Genomic DNA, 23,545 nt, shown 5'->3' with positions numbered 1-23,545 from the left:
GAGAGCCTCTAGAGCCATGGGAAGCATTGGAGTCACCTGAGCGATTCCTTTGCCTTCCCAGCCCTGTGTTAAGTCCACTGGGGAGATCCAGTGGGTTGAACCCACTGTCAGTCCCCAATAGCCTTGGTTTAGCTGGGCCAAGTATAACACTTGGCACTGGGCTAGTTCTCCCTTCATCCTCACTACTGTCAGTATCCTTTTCACTCTCATCCTCTGTGGTAGGCATCCCATCTAAGGGGTGACTATTGGGAAGGGGTACTTCAGTGGCATCTTTAGAAGGGGGGCCTCCTGTTCCTGTCCCTAAGGGGGCTAACTGGGAAGCTTTCTTGAGTGCTCTCTGATTCTCATCATTCTGTAAGAGCTCTCTGAGCTCAGCAGAGTTTGGGTTCTTGGGCTGTTTAAGGCCTCTAAGAGTTGCCAAATGCCTGAGCTCATTCTGATTAAGGGTAGCAAAGCTGGATGGTGCCCTCTGGGGGTCACTCTCAACAGAGATGGGTACAGTGGACCCCTCTGCCCCGGCCATTGCTCTTAAGTGTGGGTGGATGTGTTGCAATCTACCTACACTTGGGTTTACCTACTAAACCTATCTAGTAGTTGTAGTCAGGGTGTGCTACTCCCTTTGCTCTACAACAACTAAGTTCAGTAGAACTTATGTATATCTAATCTTGTTTTATATGTACCTACAGGTACCTATGTGATCTTTCAATTGGTAACCAAGAGATTACAATGGTAAAACACAGCAAGCTCAAATCCAACCGCTGCTCACCAATGTGAGAAGTTGGCCTGGTATATGCTGTTCACTAGTTCTAGTGACCACCTTGTACCATGCCAAGCAACCCTTATGGTGTGGTTGTAAGTCAACCTTTTTGGACTAGCTGCCCTAGTGGTAGCGTAGGCTAAGCAGTCTTTGAGGCTAAACTCGTGAAGCGTGTTAAGCCAGCTGTTTTACCAAATGCAACCCCCTTTTATACCAATGAAAGGACACCACACAGATATATATTCAAAATATATATGTATTTATTTATCAAAGTAACCCCTAGTCTCTTTATGAGCACAGGAGCACAAATCGTCAAACAAGATTATCACAGAATACACAGAAGTTGCACTTTATATGGATAGGCCCTGGTGGCCACTCAAACCATATACTAAAATAGTGGTATAAGTACCACGAACAGAAAAGGGAAAAGGCCTAGGGCCTCTAGAATCGCTGGGCCTACAAGGAGCTAACGTCAGTTAGTGACCAGGAGGTCCACGGGTGGCGTGTGCAGAGCAAATAGTCACACGCGTGCTCCCATAGGTTTCAATGGGTGCGTAAAAAGTACAAAGTTACTGCAAAGAGGATCTTCCGGATGGACTAGGAACTCAAGATTTGGAACACAGGCACTAGAGATGTAATACTACACTTGGGCACAGGTGTGCCAGCTTTACCTCACCCACAGGAAGCGGGTGCATAGGCCTCGAAGTGCGTCGGGTTGCTTCTATCTGTTCCGTGGAGCTTGAAGACAAAGATGCTGCAGGCGGTCGGTCCGGGAGAGATGCAGTGGATCCAAGAGTGGATCGGAGATGTTGAAGACCTGTAAGCAGAGGGGACAGTGTTCACAGTCACTAGCCAGTGACCAGCGTGGCACCAGGTGGGTACCAGGCGATGTCGGGTGCAAACAGGTGATGAGGGGTAGCTTGTCTCCGCAGCCACGTGGTCCCTGAAGGTCGACGACGTCCAGGAGTCGGCTCACGAGCTGTCCCACGCAGGCTCTCGCTGTCGGCGGTGTCGGCGACTTGATCGAAGCAAACAAGCCTTGGCAAAAGCAATTGCAGGAGGATTCGGAAATCAGCTGTTGGTTCTGACCAGCAAGGTCAGAGGGATTGCTCCTTTGGAGGGGAGCAAGGGCCAGTCTGGAGCAACCAGACCAGCGGTGTTTGTCGTAGATTTCGTCGCCAAGATGGCCACTAGCCAGCGGGCCAGCAACCGGTTAGGCGCGTCGAGTGGCAAAATGCAGAAGGGCCCCACGCAGATCGTGGAGATGCTGGAGGGCTCACCTTTGGTGCAGATGCTGCTCGAGGGTTGGGCTTCTCAGGACCCAAAGCACAACTTGGAGGGAGCCTCGGTTGTTGCACTGGTCAGCTTGTCGTAGTCGTTCCAAGATGGCTGGCTCCACGTGTCTCGGTGCCTCCACGGGTCTCCTCTTTTCAGGGACTGTGGATCGGGCGGTGAGAGGTCTGGAGGTCCAGGTCTTGTCAGTCTCTGGGCTCGGGCTCCGGCGGGAGGCGGCGGCAAAGCAGACGTTGATGCGCTGGATGGTGCTTGCGTTAGCAAGGTGGTCACTCCCTGACCACAGGGGAGATTTTCTTCAGTCTTCTGTGCAGCAGAATGTCGAAGTTCCCGTCTTCTTCTTAGTTTCAAGTTGATTCCAGGATGTCTGAAGTCTTAGGACACAGCTCCTACCTTTATTCGGATTCTAGGGGCCGGACTACCTGCTAGGTCCCTCCCTAAGGGTGGGACCAGGAAGGGGGGTGGTTACACCCCCAATCCTTTGTCCAGCTCGCCCCAGGCCCGGGACTGGTGTGCCCCAGGACCGGTTTGAACTGGCATATGCACCGAGGCTCCTTGTGAGCCACAGGCATGTCTGGTTTCTTTCAAGCCCTACCTGACCAATACACAAAATCCTGTCTGGGGTGGTGCACGCACCTCCCCTGGCAGGAAACCCTTTGTCCACACCTCCCAAGCTGGAAGGACTCCCAGCAGCAGGAGGGCAGACTTGTGTCTGTGGTGGCAGCATCCATTTTGTGGAGCTGAGGCTATGTCTGATTTTACCCGGGTTTCAGGTACTGTACATGTCGTGTCCCTCTAGAAGGGTGGAATGCTAACCCCGTCGCCAGAATTGGCGAGGGGTTAGTATTCCAATTCGTATGACACCTTACTCGACATGTTTTGATAAAGCCAAACCAAAGATAGCATTTAACCGCGAGGTTCATAATACACTTAAGAGTATATGGTATGACGATATCTGGAAACAGTAGAAGGAAGTTGTTCCGACCACTGCAGACAGGCTCAGCTCATGCCAGAGCACCATCTCACATGGAACCAAGCACTCTGCCTTCAGGATTGTTAAGGCCTGCCATAGGAGTGACTTATAGGTTACCAGGTGTCCCATTTAAGGTTAGGTATAGGTATACTACACCTAAGTAAGAGGTGATTACACCAACTTACCCCAGCTGAGTGATCAGCCAGTTGTGTCAGATTGTTAGGCCAAGCCTGGGGTGGCATAATACATGCTGCAGCCCCTGGCAGGCCTTGGGTACACCAATGCCCTGGGTACCTAGTGTACACTGGTACAGGGGCTGACAGGGTGATCCACTTCCAATTGGTTATGCACCTAGGGTGCATAGTTTTAATTTAGTAGAGAGAACAGCAGGCTGGGGGTCTGATTGGCAGGCCCACAGCCTCAATATGTCAAAAACCAGTGAAGCAAAAAGCAAAAATTTGGGGTGACCATAGGATAGCAGACCCTACTCTCCTACACCTTATTCTTGGCTTTGAGTTCGATCTCTTTTAGGCTGCGCTCGTGTTCCAGTTGAAGTTTTCTTTCTTCGTGTTCTCGCTGGCGTTTCTTTTCCTCTAGTTCCCCTTGTAGGCGTAACTGTTCTACAGCTAACTTTTTTTCGGCCAATTTTAGCTCTCCCTCTATCTTAAGTTTGGCCAGTTCTAGTTCGTGGCTGCGGCCCCTTTTCCGGTCCGCTAGTTCCTCCGGGGAAAGGCCCCCCTCTGGGGCGTTGCTCCTCACCGGGGTGCTTCGGAGTTCGTTCGGCAGTTCCCCCTCTCGAGCGTCTCCTTCGGTTTGGGAAGGGGAAGCTCCGGACTCTATCCAGGCTTTCAATGCTTTCTGGAAATCTTCTTTTGTGCTTAATCCGGTGGTAGTGATTCTAAGGTCTTTGCAAAACTGTTTTAATTCTCAGTGCGTATCCTCTTCCAACCGGTCCTCTCGGAACGTAGGGCTCGCGTTGATTCCTGTGGTACTCATGGCGGTTCCTTCTTCCATCTTTGTTCGGTAGTGCGTCAGCCGTTTACTGTACGATCTCTAGGTGTCGGCTCGGATCCCGTCGCCTGCCACCAATTGTTGGAAGGGGCGATCACAGGGGGGTCAAAGAACACGTTCCTGACCACCCCATGACCCACCTCTCCCAGAACCAGGCCGAGCACCGGCGGGGAGGCCCTTTCAGGAAGGGGTCTCGTACTTTAGGATCACACGCGCTGAACTTGCACTACTTCACAAAGGGACACCACACAGTAGGTTTCAGTAGATCTTTATATAAGATTCTTTGGATCTTTATGATCCGCAAGGAAGTCTTTGGTCGATACAACAAGCTTGGTAATGCCTTCACAGGGGGGTTGGGGTAATGGGACAGTTCTAGGTTCAGAGTCAATGCCGAGTATCCTTTGCACAGCTGACACGGTACAGTCTCGGGTCCAGCCGGACCAGTGTATTCTCGAGCCGCGACCACGTCCGCCGGGCTCTGGCGGGAAGGAACTGTCGATCGGGTGATCTTCGGGGAGCCGCGATTCACTCGGCAGGCTCAGCCGGTCTTGAGTTGGTGGGAGCCGCGAGTCTCTCAGCAGGGCTCCGATGGTCTTAGGGTCTGGGGGAGCCGCGAGTCTCTCAGCAGGGCTCCGGTGTTCTTAGTGTTCTCGGGAGCTGCGACGACGTCAGCAGGGCTCAGATGGTTTCCAAGGATCAGGTAGCGTCCTTCTTTCTGGTTTCGTCGAGCCGCAACCAGGTCCGCAGGGCTCTCTTAGTTCCAGGTCTTCTCCACCCCAGTTCCCTCAGCACCCCCTGTTATACGCCTTCTTCTCTTTGAAGTCCGGAGTCCTCACAGAGAGGGGTCTTGGCGTCTGGGGGCGGTGTGTTGGGATTTCCTGCCGCTCTGCTCTTTGATCCTTTCAAGTTGGGCCGGGAGGGACTCCAGACACCCAGCATGCGGGGAGCCAGCTCCCTGGGGGCCCGGAGGGCGATCGAAACCCTCTATTGAGAGGAGGTCAGAGGTGTGACAGAGACTACTCCTCCCTGTCTTGCTTGGGGGGTTCCCTCTCCCTCGGCCGGGCATGGCGAGTTTAAAGTCTAGGTTACGCTGGGGCCCCGGGCCGGCCATCGGAACATCGGGACATGGTGGCCGGGGGTCTTTGGTGGCTACGGGGTGGGGAGGCCGGGCGGCTATAACCAGGGATCAGGGGTGGTGCATGAGTTGGGTTGGGGTGCTAATGGTCATGGAGGCCCACGCCACGAGGCTGGGCCCCACACGCACACACTGGTGGCACTGGACACACGCACACAGCTCAGCCTTCACACCCACACACTGGACAATCTGCACTCTCAATCACTGCTCACTCTTTAATACACTGCTGGACATTCACACACTGCTCAACCTGCAGACTCACACACTGCTCACCCTGCACACCCACACACTGCTCATCCTGCTCACCCACACTCTGCTCACCCTGCACACCCACAGACTGCTCAAACTGCACACCCACACATTGCTCACCCTGCAAATGCACACACTGCTCACACTGCACACTCACACTGCTGGCCCTGGACACACACTCACTGCACACCCTGCATACTCACACACTACTCACCCTGCACACCCACAATCTGCTCACCCTGCATAATCACACACTGCTCACCCTGCATGCTCACACACTGCTGGCCCTGTCCTCCCACACACAGCTCACCCTGCACAACCACACACTGCTTACCCTGCACACCCACACACTGCTCACCCTGCACAGCCACACACTGCTCACCCTGCACACTCACACTGTCGGCCCTGGACACCCACACACTGCTCACCATGCTCACCCACTGTTAGAAGGCGACCTCAGAGGGGCCCGGAGGGGGCCCTGACTGCCCTGAGACCCACCCTTGAAGTATCGTAGCCGGGCACTGGCGGGAGACTCCTCAGGGGAGGAACCTCGCTTCTAGGATCGTACACTTGGCACCACACGACAGAGAGACACCACACGAGGAGTTCTTAAGAGCAAATCTTTATCAGATCGAGTAGTAGGATCTTTATGATCAGCAAGGCAAAATATATACAAGTAGAGCGCGGGCTCACAAGGTCTTGGAGGGGGGGTTAGGAGGTAGCGGGACAGCCTTTGGGGTTAGGAATCAAATGCAGGAGCGTACCCGGCGCACAGCTCACAATCCTCGAGCTGGGGGATACGCTTGTCGTCTTGGGGTCCGGCGGGACCACGAGAGTCTGTGGGAGCTGCGAGTCACTCAGCAGGGCTCAAGCACAAGTTCGGAGTTCTTACGATCTTCAGGGAGCTGCGAGTCACTCAGCAGGGCTCAAGCACAAGTTCGGAGGTCTTACGATCTTCAGGGAGCCGCGAGTCACTCAGCAGGGCTCAAGCACAAGTTCGGAGGTCTTACGATCTTCAGGGAGCCGCGAGTCACTCAGCAGGGCTCAAGCACAAGTTCGGAGGTCTTACGATCTTCAGGGAGCCGCGAGTCACTCAGCAGGGCTCAAGCACAAGTTCGGAGGTCTTACGATCTTCAGGGAGCCGTGAGTCACTCAGCAGGGCTCAAGCACAAGTTCGGAGGTCTTACGATCTTCAGGGAGCCGCGAGTCACTCAGCAGGGCTCAGATGTTTCCAAGGCGAATCTGCCGGACAGTCCCAGAGCACCCCTTGTTATAGGGCGACTCCTCTTTGATGTCCGGAGTCTGTGCAGGCAGGGGTCTTGTCACCTGGGGGTCGCTTGTTGGGGTTTCCTGCCATTGTCCTTTGATCCTTCCAGGGCCGGGTCGGGAGGAGTCCCAGACACCCAGCAGGCGTGGAGCCAGCCCTCGGGGAGGCCGGCAGGTCGATCGAAACCCACCTTCCCAGGGAAGCGCCGAGGTGTGATAGAAACTGCTCCTCCCTCTCTCATCCCAGGGGGAGCGCGATGTTCTCCAGCCGGAGTGGCGCCTCTGGGCCAGGGTCGTGCTGGGGCTGGGCGGCCATCTTGTTGCATGAAGTGGGCACGCGGGCCCGGTGTGGCCGAAAGGAGGAAGGCCACGGACGGGAAGTCCGGGTTGGGTGCGTGTGAGTTCTGGTGGGAAGAATCGGCTAGGCCGTGGGTTTGGGGGCTGGTGTGAGGGGCAGGGGTCAGGTCTAGCTATGTTACGAGGGCCGGGTCTAACACGCGTCCCCCCCAGCTGAAAGCCGGAGAGAACTACCCATCCTCTTGGGGGTTCTCTTCGCTGAGGCGGAAGAACCGGGAGAGGCCATCGGCGTTGGCGTGGTCAGTCCCAGGGCGGTGTTCCACGGTGAAATCCATCCCCTGAAGGGAGATTGACCACCGCAGTAGCTTGGGGTTTTCTCCTCGCATCTGCATGAGCCATCGCAAGGGGCGATGGTCGGTTTGGACCTTGAAATGGGTGCCGAACAGGTAAGGGCATAGTTTCTTGAGGGCCCAGACTACGGCGAATGCCTCGCGCTCGATGGTGCTCCATCTCTGTTCCCTGGGCAATAGCCTTCGGCTGAGGAAGGCTACGGGCTGGTCGAGGCCTTGGTCATTTACCTGGGAGAGGACTGCCCCGATGCCATGCTCGGAGGCATCAGTTTGTACTACAAACTCTTTGGAGTAGTCGGGGGCCTGGAGGACGGGGGCAGTACACATGGCTGCTTTCAGGGCCTCGAACGCCTCTTGGCAGGCAGGGGACCACTGTACCTTCTTGGGCTGCTTTTTGGACGTGAGTCCCGTGAGGGGACCGACCAGGCTGTCGTAATTCCGGATGAATCTCCGGTAGTAGCCCGTGAGGCCCAGAAAGGCTCGGACCTCCGTTTGGGTCGTGGGGGGTTCCCAGGCTAGGATGGCGTCGATTTTAGGCTGTAGGGGGGCGACCTGTCCGCTTCCGACCTGGTGCCCCAGGTAGGTTACCGAACCTTGCCCAATCTGGCACTTGCTGGCTTTCACGGTGAGGCCTGCCTGGTGCAGGGCGGTCAGCACCCTCCGGAGGTGCTGGAGGTGCTCACTCCATTCGGAGCTAAAAACTGCGATATCGTCGAGATATGCCGCACTGAATTTTTCCAGTCGCTGGAAGGTGGCCGGGGCATTTTTCATCCCGAAGGGCATCACGCGAAAGCGATAGTGCCCATCCGGGGTGGAGAAGGCGGACCGCTCCTTGGCTCCCTCTGTGAGCGCAATTTGCCAGTAGCCGCAGGTGAGGTCGAAGGTGCTGAGGAACCGAGCAGCCCCGAGCCGGTCAATGAGCTCGTCGGCTCGGGGAATGGGGTGGGCATCGGCTCGGGTGACTTCATTGAGTCCCCGGTAGTCCACGCAGAAGCGGAGTTCCGGTGCGACCCCGGGGGCAGCTGCTTTTGGGACCAGGACCACGGGGCTGGCCCAGGGGCTGTCTGAGGGTTCGATCACGCCTAGGGTCAACATTTTCGAGACTTCGGCTTGGATACAGGACCGGACCCGATCAGGGACCCGGTAGGCCCGGTGTCTCACTGGCGGGCTGTCCCCGGTATCCACATCATGGACACACCAGTCGGTGACCTTAGGGACCAGGGAGAAGAGGTCCGAAAACTGCCCTAGGAGCTGGCGGCAATCCTCACGTTGCTGGGGAGTGAGAGACGGGGAGAGGTTCACTCCCTCTACGGAGCCGTCCTTCTCTTTGGTGCACAGGAGATCAGGGAGAGGATCTGACTCCTCCTCGGACCCGTCATCAGTGGCCAGTAGGAGGCTCAGCTCCGTCCGCACAAAGTGGGGCTTGAGGCGGTTCACGTGGAGGACCCGGAGGGGGTCCCGGGGGGACTGGACGTCCACCAAGTACGTGACCTGGCTCTTCCGCTCAACCACTTTGAAGGGCCCGGTCCATTTATCCTGGAGGGCGCAGGGTTTCACGGGGGCCATGACCCATACCTGCTGGCCCTTCTGAAACTCGACCAGAGTGGCGTTCTGGTCGTACCAGCGCTTCATCTCCTCCTGACTCGCCTCCAGGTTGGCCTCGGCCATCTCTCGGAACCTCCTAGTCTGATTTCGGAGGGTCAGGACGTAACGGAACACATCTCGGGGGGGGCCTCGGGGTGCCGCCTCCCAGCCTTCCTTGACCAGGCTGAGGGGCCCCCTGACGGGGTGCCCGTAGAGTAACTCAAAGGGGCTGAACCCCAAGGATTTCTGGGGAACTTCTCGGTATGCGAATAGGAGGCAGGGGAGCAGGATGTGCCACTTACGCTGGAGGGGCTCTTTCAGGCCCGCGATCATCCCCTTCAGAGTCCGGTTAAACCGCTCTACCAGGCCGTTTCCTTGGGGGTGGTACGGGGTGGTGAACTTATAGGACACCCCGCATTGTTGCCATAAGGACTTCATGTATCGGGAGATAAAGTTGGTACCGCGATCGCTCACGACCTCGCGGGGAAAACCCATGCAGGAGAAGATCTCCATCAACGCCCGGCCCACCACGGTGGCTGTGACGGTGCGCAGGGGGATGGCCTCAGGGTAACGGGTGGCATGGTCCACCAGGACAAGGATGAACCGGTGCCCTTGGGAAGTTGGGGGGTCCAGAGGTCCTACAATGTCGATCCCGACCCGCTCAAAAGGGGTACTGATGACAGGGAAGGGTTGGAGGGGAGCCTTGCGCTTTCCTCCGCTCTTCCCACTGGCCTGGCACATGGGGCAGGACTTGCAGTGGGCTTCTACGTCTGCTTTCATTCTGGGCCAGTAGAAGTGAGTCACGAGGCGACTGTACGTTTTGTCCTGACCCAAGTGGCCTGCGAGGGGGACGTCGTGGGCCAAACCCAGGAGGAGGTTTCGGAAGCGTAGGGGTACCACCAGCACCCGGCCGGACCCTAGCTCCACCGACTTCTGTTCGCTGTACAAAAGGTCATTCTCCCAATAGACCCGGTGCGTCCCCGTCTGGTCGCCGGCGGCCTGGGCCTCTGCCTGTTGCCGGGGCCCGACCAGGGAAGGACAGGTAGCCTGCTCTCGGCAGAACTCCTCTCGGGAGGGGCCCCCTTCGTGGTGCCACTGGGCTAATTCGGGCAGATCGCCTAACTCGGTGACTTGGGGGGAGTCGTAAGGCGGGGGTTCGTCACTGGCGATCGACTCTTCTGGTGGGGGAATGTGGGGACCCTCGGCCGGGACCATCCTATCTTCAGGGGTCAGGGCGTCGTCGACTTCCCTCAGGGGGGTCAGTCGAGCCGCCATGGATCGAGTGGTGGCGCACACCCACTCAGGGAGGCCCATCATCCCTAGGTGGGTCTTGCGCTCGACTTGTCTCCAGGGGGAACTTTCCAGGTCGTTCCCCAGGAGACAGTCGACGGGCTGGGAGGTTCTTACCGCGACCTTCAGTTTACCGACCACCCCTCCCCACTCAAAGGGCACCAGGGCTACCTTACATAGGCTTTCTGTGTTGTCGGCTGAAATGACAGGGCAAAATACGTTGGGGAGGACCTGGTCTTCGTGGACTAAATGGCTGAGGACACCAGTGATGCTGGCCCCGGTGTCACGGAGGGCTTCTACTTGTTGGCCATTGATCGTTACGAGCTGCCCAAATTTCTTTGTGTTAGGGGGCAGGAGGCTCCCGGGGACCATCTCTCTATCTCCTAAGGTTACTAGGGCCATAGCGGCGAGTTCCCACTCCTCGGCCTCCTCAACCTCCTCCCCCAGTGCTACATTGGCTATCTGTCTAGCGGGGGGTGCTGCCTGGGTGGTGCGTGGGGCCATGGGGCATTCAGGGTCGTTGGCGTAATGCCCGGGCTTCTGGCAACGAAAACAAGTGATGGTTACCCGGTGCCCCCGTCTCAGGGGGGGGCCGGATACAGCTGGTGGGGGTGCCGGGAAAGGTGGAGGTTGGGACTTCGGGGGACTAGCCTGGGACTCTCTCTGCCCTCCCTGGTTTCCCCCCCCCTCTCTGGCGGGGTGGTCCCTGACTGGCTCGGGGGTATTCTCCTACCGGGCCCCGGGAGACCCGGGTGTTGGTCCAGCGATCCGCCTCGACAGCCAGCTTTCTTGGGTCCGTGAGCTTGCTGTCGAGCTGATGCTGGCGTAGTTCCACAAAGCAGTTTGCAGCCAGGTGTTCCCACAACATAAGGTCGGTTAGTTCTTCCAGGGTGGTTACCTTGCAGCCCTTGATCTACCCATCGAAGGCGGGGCTGAAGAAATTCACATATTCCACCCAGGTGGTACCCGGGATCTTCCGGCAGTCCCGGAACCGCTGGCGGTACATCTCCGGGGTAAGGCCGTACCTCGTGAGGAGGGCCGCTTTCATGTGGTCATAAGAGGTCTGCATGGAGGTGGGTAGGTCGAGCAGGGTGTCTCTCCCTTCGCTCAGGAATCGTCCCCACAACCCAGCCCCCCAATCCTTCTGCGGGACCCGATGGGAGGTCATGGCGACCTCGTAGGCCCGGAACCACTGCTGAATGTCATCATTTTTGTAATATTCTTTGACCACATCCTTGGGGATGTGGACCTTCTGCTCCGCCGGGGTGGCCGCCTCCCGGTTCCCCGGGGGCCGCGCTTCTTCGCTTCTTGCTTTCAGTTCTATTTCCTTCAAGCTGCGTTCATGCTCCAGTTGAAGTCTCCTTCCCTCGTGTTCGCGTTGGAGTTTCTTCTCTTCTAGTTCTCCTTGTACTTGCAACTGTTCTACTGCTAGCTTTTTCTCGGCTAATTTTAACTCGCCCTCAATTTTGAGTTTGGCTAATTCGAGCTCGTGATGGCGACTTTTTTCTCTGTCTGCGAGTTCCTCCGGGGATAGGCCCCCGTCTGGTACGAAGCCTTGCACCTGGTTGCTGTTGTGTTCTCCTCGGGAGGGTCCAGCTTCGTTGTGGGGCTCCCCTGCTCCTTCTGGGCGGGAGGCCCCAGAATCCACCCAAGCTTGCAGTGCCTTTTGCATATCTTCTTTGGTGTTGAGACCAGTGGTAGCGATTTTGAGTTCCTTACAGAATTGTTTTAGTTCTTTGTGATTGTACTCTTCCAGCTGTTCCACCTGGAACACGGCACTGGTGTCGTTTTCTGTGAGAACCACGGCGTTTCCTTCTGCCATCTTTGTCGGTAGTGCGTCAGCCGTTCACGGTACGATCTCTAGATGATGAGCCCGAATCCCGTCGCTTGCCACCAATGTTAGAAGGCGACCTCAGAGGGGCCCGGAGGGGGCCCTGACTGCCCTGAGACCCACCCTCGAAGTATCGTAGCCGGGCACTGGCAGGAGACTCCTCAGGGGAGGAACCTCGCTTCTAGGATCGTACACTCGGCACCACACGACAGAGAGACACCACACGAGGAGTTCTTAAGAGCAAATCTTTATCAGATCGAGTGGTAGGATCTTTATGATCAGCAAGGCAAAATATGTACAAGTAGAGCGCGGGCTCACAAGGTCTTGGAGGGGGGTTAGGAGGTAGCGGGACAGTCTTTGGGGTTAGGAATCAAATGCAGGAGCGTACCCGGCGCACAGCTCACAATCCTCGAGCTGGGGGATACGCTTGTCGTCGTGGGGTCCGGCGGGACCAAGAGAGTCTGTGGGAGCCGCGAGTCACTCGGCAGGCTCGAGTATAAGTTCGGAGGCCTTACGATCTTCAGGGAGCCGCGAGTCACTCAGCAGGGCTCAAGCACAAGTTCGGAGGTCTTACGATCTTCAGGGAGCCGCGAGTCACTCAGCAGGGCTCAAGCACAAGTTCGGAGGTCTTACGATCTTCAGGGAGCCGCGAGTCACTCAGCAGGGCTCAGGCACAAGGTCGGAGGTCTTACGATCTTCAGGGGAGCCGCGAGTCACTCAGCAGGGCTCAGGTATTCCAAGGCGAATCTGCCGGACAGTCCCAGAGCACCCCTTGTTATAGGGCGACTCCTCTTTGATGTCCGGAGTCTGTGCAGGCAGGGGTCTTGTCACCTGGGGGTCGCTTGTTGGGGGTTTCCTGCCATTGTCCTTTGATCCTTTCAGGGCCGGGTCGGGAGGAGCCCCAGACACCCAGCAGGCGTGGAGCCAGCCCTCGGGGAGGCCGGCGGGTCGATCGAAACCCACCTTCCCAGGGAAGCGCAGAGGTGTGATGGAAACTGCTCCTCCCTTTCTCATCCCAAGGGAAGCGCGATGTCCTCCAGCCGGAGTGGCGCTCTAGGCCAGGGTCGCGCTGGGGCCGGGCGGCCATCTTGGTGCATGAAGTGGACACGCTGGCCCGGGGTGGCTGAAGGAGGAAGGCCACGGACGGGGGAAGTCCGGGTCGGATGTGTGTGTTCTGGTGGGAAGGATCGGCTAGGCCGTGGGCTCGGGGCTGGTGTGAGGTGCAGGGGTCAGGTCTGACTATGTTACGAGGGCCGGGTCTAACAATTGCTCACCCTGCACACTCACATACTGCTCACACTGCACACTCACACTTCTGGCCCGGGCTCCACACAATGATCACCCTGAACACTCACACATGGCTGGCCCTGGACACCCACACACTGCTCACCCTGCACAGCCAAACACTGCTCACCCTGCACTCTCAAGCACTGCTGTCTCTGGACACCCACGCACTGCTCACCCTGCTCACTCACACACCTCTCACCCTGCACACTCACACACTGCTGACCCTGGACACCCACACACTGCTCACCCTGCACACTCACACACTGCTCACCTTGCACATCCACACTCTGCTCACCCTGCACACCCACACACTGCTCACCCTGCACATCCACACACTGTTCACACTGCACACCCACACACTGCTCACCCTGCATACTCACACACTGCTCACCCTGCACACTGTGCACCCTGCATACTCACACACTACTGCCCCTGGACACCCACACACTGCTCACCCTACACCCCCACACATTGCTCACCCAGCACACTCACACATTGCTCACCCTGCACAGCCACACTCTGCTCACCCTGCACACCAGCACTCTGCTCACCCTGCACACCCACACACTGCTCATCCTGCACACCCACACACTGGTCACAAGGCATAATCACTCACTGCTCACCTTGCAGACTCACACATTGCTCACCCTGCACACTCACACACTGCACACCCACACTCTACTCACGCAGCACACCCACACAATACTCACCCTACACACTCACTGACTGCTCACCCTGCACAACCAAACACTGCTCACCCTGCACACCCACACACTGCTCACCCGGTACACCCACATACTGCTTAACCTGCACACTCACAAACTGCTCACCCTGCACACTCACACACTGCTCACCCTGCACACTCACAATGCTTGCCCTGGACACCCACACACTGCTCACCCTGCATACTCACACACTACTCACCCTGCACACCAACACACTGCCCACCCTGCATACTCACACAAGGCTCACCCTGTATGCTCAAACACTTCTCACCCTGCACACTCACACACTGCTCACCTGCATATGAACACACTGATCACCCTGCACACTCACACATGGCTGGCCCTGGACACCCACACACTGCTCACCCTGCACACCCACACACTGCTCACCCTGCACTCTCAAGCACTGCTTACTCTATAACACACCGCTGGCCCTGATCACCCACACACTTCTCACTCTGCTCACGCACACACTGCTCACCCTGCACACTCACACACTGCTAGCCCTGGACACCCACACACTGCTCACCCTGCACATGCACACACTTCTCACACTCACACACTGTTCACCATGCACACCCACACACTGCTCACCCTGCATACTCACACACTACTCACCCTGCATACTCACACACTGCTGGCCCTGGACACCCACACACTGCTCACCCTGCACACGCACACACTTCTCACACTCACACACTGTTCACCGTGCACACCCACACACTGCTCACCCTGCATACTCACATGCTGCTCACCCTGCATACTCACACATGGCTCACCCTGCACACTCACACACAGCTCACCCTGCATACTCACATACTGCTGGCCCTGGACACCCACACACTGCTCACCCTGCACACGCACACATTTCTCACACTCACAAACTGCTCACCCTGCACAGCCACACACTGCTCACCCTGCATACTCACACACTGCTCACACTCACACACTGCTCACCCTACACACCCACACACTGCTCTCCCTGCATATCAACACACTGCTCACCCTGTACACTCACACACTGCTGGCCATGGACATATGCACAGTGCTCAGCCTGCACACCCACACACTTGCCAACCTGCACTCTCAAGCACTTCTCACTCTTTAACACACTGCTGGCCCTGGACACTCACACACTGCTCACCCTGCACACTCACACACTGCTCACCCTGCACACCCACACACTGCTCACCCTGCTCACCCACACTCTGCCCACCCTGCACACCCACAGACTGCTCACCCTGCACACCCACACATTGCTCACCCTGCACACTCACACACTGCTCACCCTGCACACTCACTGCTGGCCCTGAACACCCACACACACCTCACCCTGCATCATCACACACTACTCACCCTGCACACCCACAAACTGTCCACACTGCATACTCACACACTGCTCATCCTGTACACTCACACACTTCTCACACTTGCACACTGCATACCCTGCACACCCACACACTGCTCACCCTGCATACTCACACACTGCTCACCCTGCATACTCACAGACTGCTCACCCTGCACACCCACACTCTGCTCCCCTGCACAACCACAGACTGTTCACCCTGCACACCCATACATTGCTCAGCCTGCACACTCACACACTGCTTACCCTGCACACCCATACACTGCTGACCCTGCACTCTCAAGCACTGCTCACTCTTTAACAGACTGTTGGCCCTGGACACCCACACACTGCTCACCCTGCTCACTCACACACTGCTCACCCTGCACACACACACACTGCTGGCCATGGACACCCACAAACTGCTCACCCTGCACACTCACACACAGCTCACCCTGCACAACCACACACTGCTCACCCTGCACATCCATGCACTGCTCACCCTGCACATCCACACACTGCTCACCCTGCACACTCACACACTGCTCCCCCTGCACACTCACACTGCTGGCCCTGGGCACCCACACACTGCTCACTGTGCATACTCACACACTACTCACACTGCATGCTCACACACAGTTCAACCTGCATACTCACACACTGCGGGCCCTGGACACCCACACAATGCTCTCCCTGCACACGCACACACTTATCACACTCACACACTGCTCACCCTGGACACCCACACACTGCTCATCCTGCACACTCACACACTGCTCACCCTGCACACACACATTGCTAACCCTGCTCACCAACACTCTGTTCACACTGCACACCCACACACTGCTCACCCTTCATACTCACACACTACTGGCCATGGACATCCACACACTGCTCACACTGCACACTCACACACTGCTCACCCTGCATTCTCACACACTGCTCACCCTGCACACCCACAATCTGCTCACCATGCACACCCACACACTGCTCACCCTGCACACCCACACTCTGTTTACACTGCACACCCACACACTGCTCTCCCTGCATATCAACACACTGCTCACCCTGTACACTCACACACTGCTGGCCATGGACATATGCACAGTGCTCAGCCTGCACACCCACACACTTGCCAACCTGCACTCTCAAGCACTTCTCACTCTTTAACACACTGCTGGCCCTGGACACTCACACACTGCTCACCCTGCACACTCACACACTGCTCACCCTGCACACCCACACACTGCTCCCCCTGCTCACCCACACTCTGCCCACCCTGCACACCCACAGACTGCTCACCCTGCACACCCACACATTGCTCACCCTGCACACTCACACACTGCTCACCCTGCACACTCACTGCTGGCCCTGGACACCCACACACACCTCACCCTGCATCATCATACACTACTCACCCTGCACACCCACAAACTGTCCACACTGCATACTCACACACTGCTCATCCTGTACACTCACACACTTCTCACACTCACACACTGCATACCCTGCACACCCACACACTGCTCACCCTGCATACTCACACTGCTCACCCTGCATACTCACAGACTGCTCACCCTGCACACCCACACTCTGCTCCCCTGCACAACCACAGACTGTTCACCCTGCACACCCATACATTGCTCAGCCTGCACACTCACACACTGCTTACCCTGCACACCCATACACTGCTGACCCTGCACTCTCAAGCACTGCTCACTCTTTAACAGACTGTTGGCCCTGGACACCCACACACTGCTCACCCTGCTCACTCACGCACTGCCCACCCTGCACACTCACACACTGCTGGCCATGGACACCCACAAACTGCTCACCCTGCACACTCACACACAGCTCACCCTGCACAACCACACACTGCTCACCCTGCACATCCATGCACTGCTCACCCTGCACATCCACACACTGCTCACCCTGCACACTCACACACTGCTCACCCTGCACACTCACACTGCTGGCCCTGGACACCCACACACTGCTCACTGTGCATACTCACACACTACTCACACTGCATGCTCACACACAGCTCAACCTGCATACTCACACACTGCGGGCCCTGGACACCCACACAATGGTCTCCCTGCACACGCACACACTTATCACACTCACACACTGCTCACCCTGGACACCCACACACTGCTCATCCTGCACACTCACATACTGCTCACCCTGCACACACACACACTGCTCACCCTGCTCACCCACACTCTGCCCACCCTGCACACCCACAGACTGCTCACCCTGCACACCCACACATTGCTCACCCTGCACACTCACACACTGCTCACCCTGCACACTCACTGCTGGCCCTGAACACCCACACACACCTCACCCTGCATCATCACACACTACTCACCCTGCACACCCACAAACTGTCCACACTGCATACTCACACACTGCTCATCCTGTACACTCACACACTTCTCACACTCGCACACTGCATACCCTACACACCCACACACTGCTCACCCTGCATACTCACACACTGCTCACCCTGCATACTCACAGACTGCTCACCCTGCACACCCACACTCTGCTCCCCTGCACAACCACAGACTGTTCATCCTGCACACCCATACATTGCTCAGCCTGCACACTCACACACTGCTTACCCTGCACACCCATACACTGCTGACCCTGCACGCTCAAGCACTGCTCACTCTTTAACAGACTGTTGGCCCTGGACACCCACACACTGCTCACCCTGCTCACTCACACACTGCTCACCCTGCACACTCACACACTGCTGGCCATGGACACCCACAAACTGCTCACCCTGCACACTCACACACAGCTCACCCTGCACAACCACACACTGCTCACCCTGCACATCCATGCACTGCTCACCCTGCACATCCACACACTGCTCACCCTGCACACTCACACACTGCTCACCCTGCACACTCACACTGCTGGCCCTGGACACCCACACACTGCTCACTGTGCATACTCACACACTACTCACACTGCATGCTCACACACAGCTCAACCTGCATACTCACACACTGCGGGCCCTGGACACCCCACACAATGGTCTCCCTGCACACGCACACACTTATCACACTCACACACTGCTCACCCTGGACACCAACACACTGCTCATCCTGCACACTCACACACTGCTCACCCTGCACACACACACACTGCTCACCCTGCTCACCCACACTCTGCCCACCCTGCACACCCACAGACTGCTCACCCTGCACACCCACACATTGCTCACCCTGCACACTCACACACTGCTCACCCTGCACACTCACTGCTGGCCCTGAACACCCACACACACCTCACCCTGCATCATCACACACTACTCACCCTGCACACCCACAAACTGTCCACACTGCATACTCACACACTGCTCATCCTGTACACTCACACACTTCTCACACTCGCACACTGCATACCCTGCACACCCACACACTGCTCACACTGCATACTCACACACTGCTCACCCTGCATACTCACAGACTGCTCACCCTGCACACCCACACTCTGCTCCCCTGCACAACCACAGACTGTTCACCCTGCACACCCATACATTGCTCAGCCTGCACACTCACACACTGCTTACCCTGCACACCCATACACTGCTGACCCTGCACTCTCAAGCACTGCTCACTCTTTAACAGACTGTTGGCCCTGGACACCCACACACTGCTCACCCTGCTCACTCACACACTGCTCACCCTGCACACACACACACTGCTGGCCATGGACAACCACACACTGCTCACCCTGCACATCCATGCACTGCTCACCCTGCACATCCACACACTGCTCACCCTGCACACTCACACACTGCTCCCCCTGCACACTCACACTGCTGGCCCTGTACACCCACACACTGCTCACTGTGCATACTCACACACTACTCACACTGCATGCTCACACACAGCTCAACCTGCATACTCACACACTGTGGGCCCTGGACACCCACGCAATGCTCTCCCTGCACACGCACACACTTATCACACTCACACACTGCTCACCCTGGACACCCACACACTGCTCATCCTGCACACTCACACACTGCTCACCCTGCACACACACACATTGCTAACCCTGCTCACCAACACTCTGTTCACACTGCACACCCACACACTGCTCACCCTTCATACTCACACACTACTGGCCATGGACATCCACACACTGCTCACACTGCACACTCACACACTGCTCACCCTGCATTCTCACACACTGCTCACCCTGCACACCCACAATCTGCTCACCATGCACACCCACACACTGCTCACCCTGCACACCCACACTCTGTTTACACTGCACACCCACACACTGCTCTCCCTGCATATCAACACACTGCTCACCCTGTACACTCACACACTGCTGGCCATGGACATATGCACAGTGCTCAGCCTGCACACCCACACACTTGCCAACCTGCACTCTCAAGCACTTCTCACTCTTTAACACACTGCTGGCCCTGGACACTCACACACTGCTCACCCTGCACACCCACACACTGCTCACCCTGCTCACCCACACTCTGCCCACCCTGCACACCCACAGACTGCTCACCCTGCACACCCACACATTGCTCACCCTGCACACTCACACACTGCTCACCCTGCACACTCACACTGCAGGCCCTGGACATCCGCACACTGCTCACCCTGCATACTCACACACTACTCACCCTGCACACCCACAATCTGCTCACCCTGCATACTCACAAATTGTTCACCCTGCATGCTCACACACTGCTCACACTGCACACTGACACTGCTGGCCCTGGACACACACTCACTGCTCACCCTGTATACTCACACACTGCTCACACTCACACACTGCTCACCCTGCACACTCACACACTGCTCACCCTGCATATCAACACACTGCTCACCCTGTACACTCACACACTGCTGGCACTGGACACACGCACACTGCTCAGCCTGCACATCCACACACTGGTCTACCTGCACTCTCAATCACTGCTCACTCTTTAATACACTGCTGGCCCTGGACACTCACACACTGCTCAGCCTACACACTCACACACTGCTCACCCTGCACACCCACACACTGCTCATCCTGCTCGCCCACACTCTGCTCACCCTGCACACCCACAGACTGCTCACCCTGCACACCCACACATTGCTCACCCTGTACACACACACACTGCTCACACTGCACACTCACACTGCTGGCCCTGGACACACACTCACTGCTCACCCTGCATACTCACACACTACTCACCCTGCACACCCATGATCTGCTCACCCTGCATCCTCACACACCGCTCACCCTGCATGCTCACACACTGCTGGCCCTGGACTCCCACACACAGCTCAACCTGCACAACCACACCCTGCTCACCCTGCACACCCACACACTGCTCACCCTGCACACTCACAAAATGATTGCCCTGCACACTCCCACACTGCTCAAAATCCACACTCACACACTGCTCATCTGAATATGAACCCACTGATCACCCTGCACACTCACACATGGCTGGCCCTGGACACCCACACACTGTTCACCCTGCACACCCACACACTGATCACCCTGAACACTCACACACTGCTGGCCCTGGACACCCACACACTGATCACCCTGCACACTCACACACAGCTCACCCTGCACAACCACACACTGATCACCCCGCACACCCACACACTGCTCAACCTGCACATCCACACTCTCCTCACCCAGCACACTAACACTGCTCAACCTGCACATCCACACTCTCCTCACCCAGCACACTCATACACTACTCACCCTGCATGCTCACACACTGCTCACCCTGCATACTCACAAACTGCTCACCCTGGACACCCACACACTGCTCACCCTGCACACGCAAACACTTCTCACACTCACACACTGCTCACCCTGCACACCCACACACTGCTCACCCTGCATACTCACAAACTGCTCACCCTGCATACTCACACATGGCTCACCCTGCATACTCACACACTGCTCATGCTGCACACTCACACTGCTCACCATCCACACCCACACACTGGTCAACCTGCACTCTCAAGCACTGCTCACTCTTTAATACACTGCTGGCCCTGGACACTCACACACTGCTCACCCTGCACACTCACACACTGCTCACCCTGTACACCCACACACTGCTCATCCTGCTCACTCACACTCTGCTCACCCTGCACACCCACAGACTTCTCACTCTGCACACCCACACATTGCTCACCCTGCACACTCACACACTGCTCACCCAGCACACTCACACTGCTGGCCCTGGACACCCACTCACTGCTCACCCTGCATACTCACACACTACTCACCCTGCACACCCACAATCTGCTCACCCTGCATACTCAAACACTGCTCACCCTGCATGATCATACACTGCTGGCCCTGGACACCCACACACAGCTCACCCTGCACATCCACACACTGCTCACCCTGCACACACACTGCTCGCCCTGCACACTCACACACTTCTCACCCTGCACACTCACACACTGCTCACCTGCATATCAACACACTGATCACCCTGCACACTCACACATGGCTGGCCCTGGACACCCACACACTGCTCACCCTGCACACCCACACACTGCTCACCCTGCACTCTCAAGCACTGCTTACTCTATAACACACCGCTGGCCCTGAACACCCACACACTTCTCACTCTGCTCACTCACACACTGCTCACCCTGCACACTCACACACTGCTAGCCCTGGACACCCACACATGCTCACCCTGCACACTCACACACAGCTCACCCTGCACAACCACACACTTCTCACCCTCCACACCCATACACTGCTCAACCTGCACAGCCACACTCTCCTCAACCTGCACACTCACACTGCTGGCCCTGGGCACCCAAAGACTGCTCACCGTGCATACTCACACACTACTCAACCTGCATACTCATACACTGCTAGCCCTGGACACCCACGCACTGCTCACCCTCCACACGCACACACTTCTCACACTCACACACTGCTCACCATGCACACCCACACACTGCTCACCCTGCATACTCACACACGGCTCACCCTGCTCACTCACACACAGCTCACCCTGCATACTCACAAACTGCTGGCCCTGGACACCCACACACTGCTCACCCTGCACACGCACACATTTCTCACACTCACAAACTGCTCACCCTGCACACCCACACACTGCTCACCCTGCATACTCACACACTGCTCACACTCACACACTGCTCACCCTACACACCCACACACTGCTCTCCCTGCATATCAACACACTGCTCACCCTGTACACTCACACACTGCTGGCCATGGACATATGCACACTGCTCAGCCTGCACACCCACACACTGGTCAACCTGCACTCTCAAGCACTGCTCACTCTTTAACACACTGCTGGCCCTGGACACTCACACACTGCTCACCCTGCACACTCACACACTGCTCACCCTGCACACCCACACACTGCTCACCCTGCTCACCCACACACTGCTCACCCTGCATACCCACAGACTGTTCACCCTGCACACCCACACATTGCTCACCCTGCACACTCACACACTGCTCACCCTGCACACTCACTGCTGGCCCTGGACACCCACACACTCCTCACCCTGCATCATCACACACTACTCACCCTGCACACCCACACACTTCCCACACTGCATACTCACACACTGCTCATCCTGTACACTCACACAGTTCTCACACTAGCACACTGCTCACCCTGCACACCCACACACTGCTCACCCTGCATACTCACACACTGCTTACCCTGCATACTCACACACTGCTCACCCTGCACACCCACACTCTGCTCCACTGCACAACCACAGACTGTTCACCCTGCACACCCATACATTGCTCACCCTGCACACTCACACACTGTTCACCCTGCATGCTCACACATTGCTCACCCTTCAATCTCAAGCACTGCTCACTCTTTAACATTCTGCTGGCCCTGGATACTCACACACTGCTCACCCTGCACACCCACACTCTGCTCCACTGCACAACCACAGACTGTCCACCCTGCATACTCACACACGGCTCACCCTGCACACTCACACACAGCTCACCCTGCATACTCACAAACTGCTGGCCCTGGACACCCACACACTGCTCACCCTGCACACGCAGACATTTCTCACACTCACAAACTGCTCACCCTGCACACCCACACACTGCTTACCCT

Source organism: Triturus cristatus, chromosome 1_1 (assembly GCF_964204655.1).
Source record: "Triturus cristatus chromosome 1_1, aTriCri1.1, whole genome shotgun sequence".
NCBI classification, from domain to species: Eukaryota; Metazoa; Chordata; class Amphibia; order Caudata; family Salamandridae; genus Triturus; species Triturus cristatus.
This window is presented reverse-complemented; position numbering follows the sequence as displayed.